The sequence below is a fragment of the Nannospalax galili genome, unplaced genomic scaffold (assembly GCF_000622305.1).
Source record: "Nannospalax galili isolate Female #2095 unplaced genomic scaffold, S.galili_v1.0 scaffold242, whole genome shotgun sequence".
Taxonomy (NCBI): domain Eukaryota; kingdom Metazoa; phylum Chordata; class Mammalia; order Rodentia; family Spalacidae; genus Nannospalax; species Nannospalax galili.
Genome location: NW_008348081.1, coordinates 1788384 through 1795530, shown reverse-complemented (window position 1 = coordinate 1795530; position 7147 = coordinate 1788384). Strand labels below are relative to the sequence as shown.

General features: G+C 35.2%; 1 protein-coding gene across 2 annotated transcripts in view; it reads right to left on the bottom strand.

The window, feature by feature from the left end:
* The window catches only part of Msr1 (macrophage scavenger receptor 1), a 105311-nt gene that overhangs the window by 67155 nt on the left and 31009 nt on the right, over positions 1 to 7147 (bottom strand). The gene's annotated exons all lie outside the window — the stretch shown is intronic.

Genomic DNA, 7147 nt, shown 5'->3' with positions numbered 1-7147 from the left:
TGGCATATACCCAAAAGACTCATCCTATTGTAGAGATACTTGTACAACCATGTTTGTTGCTGCTCTTTTCACAATAGCTAAGAGTTGGAAACAACCTAAGTGCCCCTCAACTGATGAGTGGTTAACAAAAATGTGCTATATTTCCACAGTGGAATTCTAGTCAGCAGTAAAGAAAGATGAAATAATGAAATTTGCAGGTAAATGGATGAAACTAGAAACCGTTATACTAAGTGAAGTAACACAGACTTAGAAAAAAAAGGACATATGAGCATCTCTCAAAATGCATATAATGGTGGTGGGTCACCTGTCCTCTTGGTCAAGGAGGCCAAGGAGCCCCCACCAGCTGGACTTGAACCAGTGTCCAGTCTACAAAAAGGAGGGTCAACACAGAGGAATCATTTCTTTCATGCTTCCAAGCGAAGCCAACCATGGTCAAGCAGGACCTTTGACTTATCTTCACATAGGCAGTCATAGATGGAACTGGTAAAAGAAAGGAGCCAGGGGCTCCTCCCAAGCCCATGTGACCCCTGAGGAACAGATCCTCAAATGACCTTAAGAGTAAAAATAAACCAGTTTATCTGGACCAACTGTATGGCCTTAAACACCCAAAAGGAAAGTATAACCAAAGATTAAATGGGCCAACATAATTTCATGAGTCCATATGTATAGCTAAAGGCTACACAACAAGCAATAATGCCAGACAAGTGATACCTCCTTTTGAGTTGTTGGCCAGGGTGGCCAAAGGATTCCCAGATAGTAACCCAGCATTGTACTGGGAAAATGAACAGCAGACCCCAAAGTTATCCAAAGGAATATAGACAACTGATTACTGGTAAATGAGGAACAGCTGACCCTCCTAAAAAGAAGACCGCTAGATAGGCTGACTAAATTCACCAGAAGGGCAAGTAATGGGGAATGGCTGGGGGTGCCAACAACACAGCAGACAGTAGCAGGGATATGAGAGTATAAGGGCTCTAGTGGTGGGAGGGAGGCTATGGGAGGGTGCTACCTGGGAAGTGGGTGTATATATAAATTAAAAAAATAATAATAAAATTATTCAAAGCTTAAAAATTTGCTCCTTAATAATTTTTAGACCTGAAAACCATTACCATCGAAATCTACCTGATGACTCTATATCCGTGCTTAGATGCCAAGGAGCTCAGAAAGTAACCGACTGTGACTAGTAATAATCAGATATATAGAGATTAGAAACGCATGTGCAGCTTAGTGTCAATTGTATTAATAATGAATTTCTCTGTAGGAAACTGTATTTTAATAATGAAATGGAGATCTTTTATAAAGTTTAAAAGCTCATTTAATTTTGTTTTATAGGGTTTATATGGAGGACAATAATATATAACTTTATTAATTCAAGTATAAACCTAAAAATTTACAGTGAATTTTGAACGAGATGCATCTTAGCTCTGGAAATTGTTATTGTAATGTCAATGCTGTTGTAATGAAATGCTTCTTTGAATTATATGGTTATTAAATTTTTTAAAAATCCATTTGATTTCTATTTAACAACTACCTACAAAAGCCACCCCTAGAAAAGTCTGCTCATCTTTGAGCTTATTATTATTTATAATGAAGAAATATTAAGACAAAAATGTACCCATTTAGGATAATTAGCAATTAGAGATATCTCAGGCAAATATTACCTACCTTACTGAAAGAGCAAGCCTAGATATACCATATCATACCGACTAGAGCACATCACATCATCTAAGAATCTTGGGAAGATAATGTAGCACTAATAATATCTGACTAAATTCAAGAGCAAGGACTTTCTGTGTTCTAAACATTATGATTATTATTTTTCAATATCCTCCATCTTGCTTCATATTCAGGTCATCTTTCAAATATCTGCAAATCTTCTAGTCTGTTGCTACAGAAACCTGTCTCTCTGCAAGTCGGTCTTCTGTTTCTCATGCTAATTTTCATGCTCACTGATTTATATGTGTCTAATCTTAAAGAATCCTTAAAGGTTGCTTAATGAAACATATTCACACAGATCAGGGAGAGGGAACTTCCAAAGGTCTTGCAGCTAGCTGGGGAAAATCAGAATCAGAACACTCTTCCCTCATATCTTATGCCATATAATTCCAAACTTAATTTTGCAATTTGTTCATTTGGGCCATTTCTTCTTCCACTGTTCATGCTATATGTTTTCTCTTTTCACTGTAGTTTTCTAAAAACTCAGTAATTAATTTTTCATAACTCAAAGTTAAAATTCCGTTGGTTACTTTTCCTTTTACCATGAAATCCAGCATATAATTGTAAGAATCTTGGAAAATAAATTTCATGCTATTATTTCCCCAGAGAGCCATCTGACATTTTATTTCTTTAATTTTCTTCCTCAACTGTGTACCCTTTGGTTTCATTAAACTGTGTTGTACCCAACTCACTACATTTTGTTTCACTATCTCAATATTGAAATCACATTTGAAAATATATTAACAAGTCTTTGGAGCCAGGGGATAGCTCAGTGGTAAAGTACATGTTCAAAATGGCAAGGCCCTGAATTTAATTTGCATTGCCAAAAGTATAAGAATAATATCTTAAGCCAGGTGTGGTGGTGTAAGCCTTTAATCCTAGCACTTTAAAGGCAAAAGCAGGTGGATCTTCAGGGATTGAGGCCAGCCTGGTCTATATAGTAATTTCCAGGCCAGCTGGGGCTACTAAGAAGAACTTATCTCAGAAAAAAAAATCTTGTTTTCCTTTTCTTCATATCTTTTTAGTCATTGGTAATGTAAAGAAAAGGAAATAGATACAATGCTATTCATTTTTCAAACAATACCTAAAATGTACTCATTAATTTATATGAAGTCTAGTTACTGAAGTATAATTTAGTAGATATTTATTTTTATTGCTATGTGCTATAGGGATTATAAAGAGCATTTCCTAATCTTAAGATCAAATTTTAGTCATGAACTAACAGTGTATTAGAAAACAGTATAAGGAGATTTCAAATATGACTATCGTATTAAGAATTTTCTTATGAGGCAATACCATGTTAAATTTTAATGAAGATATATTTGCTGTTTATTTCTATTGGGAGAACCAATGTGATTTCATATAAAAGGACATACATTTGATCAATATTTAGGGGTATATACTTTTGATGCATTGTTTTAAATGATGGAAAATGTGAGGCAGGATAAAGAAAGTTTGAATTTCAGAATCTCAATCAATTTGATTGAAATAGTTAGGACCTATCAGGAAGAAGGATTGGTTGAGGCAAGAAAACTAGTTAGGACACATACTGCAGAATAAGATGAACACTGCAGATAAAAATTATTTCTATTGAGGACATTTTGCATTTTAGACTTTGCCTTTAGGGAGGCTGCATTCCAGTAGGCGTATGGAAAAGAACGTGCTTTGGAAGCTCAGAACAGGAATGAGTTCAACAGTCTTACAAAGTGATTAGAATGGTTTATAATATTGTACACGATGTTGCATACCTTTAATCCCAACACTGGGGAGGCAGAAGCAGGCAGGTCTTTATGAGATCAAGGCCAGCCTGGTGTGCAAAGTAAGTACCATGCCAGCTGGGGCCACAGGAAGACCCTGTCTTTAAAAAAAAAAAAAAAAGACTTTATAAAGAACATAAAGAAGCAACAAGTGGTTAGAGAGCACAAAATGTAAGCTACATTGTCTTCATGAAAGGAAACCTGAAATAATGGCACCGCCATTACAAGGCATGGTTTAGTAGGGAGGCACTGCATTCCATGCTTGTGTCTTCGCTTACTCACTGTATCCTACGCCTTCCACTGGAAATAACACTGGTCATAAAGAAGCTAGTGAGATGCAATAATCAGTCTTGTGGAGCTCACATTTTTTTATTGGAACAAACATAAGGTAGATGAATAAGACTATAAGTGGAATTATTATCTATAGTGGTGAGTACTATGTAGAAATCAAAACAAACAGGAAAAGCATGGAGAGTTAGAAAATAAGACAGACAGAAAAGCATGTGTAAATAAGTAATTTAAAATTTATTTATTATTGAATGAGAGAGAGAGAGAGAGAGAGAGAGAGAGAAAAGCACAGGAGCCATGGTATATATATGGAGGTCAGAGTTGGTTCTCTCTTTCACATATAAGTCCCAGGGATCAAACCCAAATGATCAAGCTTGGTTGCAAGTGCCTTTACTCCCTGAGCCATCTCACCATCAGCATATAGGTATTTTTTGAGTGGCACCAAAAGAAAGTACAGATGTAAAAGGAGAACATTTTGAGAACAGTTTAGTACTTATCATGGACAGTAGAAAAGGAAATTAGCCTTTTTCCCTGTTTACTTAAACATTTTCATGACACTGTCACTCTTCTGGGTTTCCAAGCTAGGGATGCTAGAAGTAGTATTAGAAAATCAGGGCAGAAAAGTTGGTGGGTGTCAGACCAAATAGGTTTAATTCTGGGTTAAATTCAATGGGAATTTGCCAGAGGCTCTTAAGGATAAGAGATCTAATCATGTGTATGTGTGTGTGTGTGTGGTAGGGTGATAATTTTTAAATAAGTCTTTCTTGCTCTAAGTAGAAAGACCAGGGAGACCGGTTGGAAGGCCCATATAGTACACAAGAACTGGGAAATGGTGGATTGTTATAGCAGTGGTAATAGAGCTAGTGAGAGCTTTTAAAAATTTTTAAATATTATATGTAAGAAAATTTAAGAGAACTTATGGACAGTCTTTACAAAGCATGAGAACAAGAGAAAAAATAGTTTGAAGCAATAAACTATTTCAAAAGCAACACAATTTAAAAAATGAGAAAACCAACAGAATTGATAATATGGATATTGGTTAAGAGTAAAGAGTTTGAGTTTGAGTTTTACAATTTGGAGTATAGATTTGAAATCCAGAATGTAGGTATCTAATTGTTAAAAAGCTGATCAATTCTGTTTTCTTTTTCATGTGTCTTAATGTACTAATTAAAGAAAAATGAAATTGATATATATTCTACATAAGGCACAACATACAATAAGGAAAATACCTCTCCAGTATCCCAACCCGAGGCATAGGTTGCTCCAAGGCTCCCTCATCTCATACATCTAGTTCATGTCCAGAGATAAACATTTAATTCAGCATTTCACATTTTCTTTCAATTTAAAAACATCCATTCTTATTACGTACCAATATATTTTTAAATATGTATTTTTACATTTAATAAATTGTGAACTTTAAAAACCAAAATTAAGGACCAAGACTGTAAACTGGGATTGAACACTGCTTACCATGTGTGAGGCCTTAGAATCAACCACAGTATCAATAAATGAATAGGAGAAGAAATAAATGAATAAGTCAAATTATAAAATATAGACCTTAAGGACTTAGCTTTTCAAGTTTTAAAAGTTAATTCTTTTAGAGTCTCATATAATACATTCTAAGGGTTTTTTGTTGTTAACGTTTGGATTATCACATTTCTTAATTGTCTTAAGCTGGTGTATCTTAAATAAAATCTCATGTGGTTACCTATTTCTAATCCTCTCATTATTAATGAAGAAAAACATTGAAATAATGAAATAGAGCTTAGTGATCATAGGAGAAGAAATGAAAAGTGCTTGAATTGTTATAGTTACAGAGAAAGAAGAGAGAGTGAGCATTATGAAGAATATTCTAAGAAAATTAAACCAGAAGAGTGAGTGTAGATAAAAGGTAGAGAATGTGCAAGTCTGAATATTTCTGAATATGAAGAAAGAGAGACAGCTGAGAGTGATAGAGAGTGAGACAGAGACAGAGAGTGAGACAGAGAAAATGTCCCCATATTCATGACAGTTTAAAATAAAAAATTCTTGCAAGTGCAACAAATGTCTAATGCATAAACTTGCATAAATTCTTAACCCAAAGTACAGATTAGTAAGATTGCAGATATTAAATACAAAGAGAATGAGAGGGTGGCGATAAGGAAAACCAAAATACAGGGAAATGATTTCCCAAAGCACAGTAGACATTTTTATTCCCAGGTTCTGGATCTAGAGTCTCAAATAGCTTTCTTTAAAAAAAAAAAAAAGACAAATACAAACAAATACAAAGCCAAAAGACTAGGGGAGTGCCAGTCAAGCCTGTACAAGGCCTGGGGCTTGATCCCTGCCACTGAAGGAGAGAAATGAGATCTATGCAAACATACCTGATTTTCTTGCATGTTTCCCTAAGGAACATAGGGAAAGATGTATAGTATGTATACCTATGTCTAGTAACTATAACATAGAATTTATATTTTGTTACAGTCACTAATCAGAGTACACAGGATAAAGAGGATAGCTTGTCTGCAAATGCTATACCACTTTTTTAAAAGGGAGTTGGGCACCCCAGATTTTATTACTCAGGAAACAAATCTCCATTGGTTGAAAGGGACTACTGTCCTCATTTAGTCTTGAACTTTCCATCTGTGTTACTCCACAAATGAAACGGAGAAAATGAAATCAAGATCTTATCATGGGCATGACTAAGTGAACTTCTGAAGCATGTATTTTAGGAAGACAGGAAAGGATCCCAGAAGAGATGGTTGCGAGAGATTTAGGAAAAAGATAACTGGTTATTTCATGGGCAAATCTGAAGAAATACTGTTTATAGAAAGTAAAATAAATAATATTGACAAATTGTTTATTTGAAAATCCATAAAAAAGAAATGAACTGTACCCCAAACAGAGAGGCAGGGAAGTGTGTCCTGAGACCAAGCACTTTCAGTTCCTTGATTATTTCAAGACCGCATCTTAAGATACTGGTCAGCCTGAAAATATCTTACAAAATATTTCAGCAACAATCAAGAAAACAGGAACACACTACAGTTTCCAAACCTTTTTGATAACTTTCATGGGCAGAGAAATTTAATAGAAATTATATAAATCAACTAAAATAAGTCAGGAAAAGAAACCAAATCAGGTGTCACAACTACCTTTAACTCTGATTCTAGGGCATCAGACACCCTCTGGTCTCTGAGGGCACCTGCACATGTGTGATGTCATACATACATGTAAGTAAAAATAAATTAAAAGTATAAATGGGGGCTGGAGAGATGGCTCAGTGATTAAGAACACTTGCTGTTCTTCCAGAGGATCCAGGTTAGATTCCCAGCACCTACATGGGCTAACAACTGTCCTTAACTCCAGTTCCAGGGGATTTGATACCCCTTCTGTCCTCTGGCCTGCAT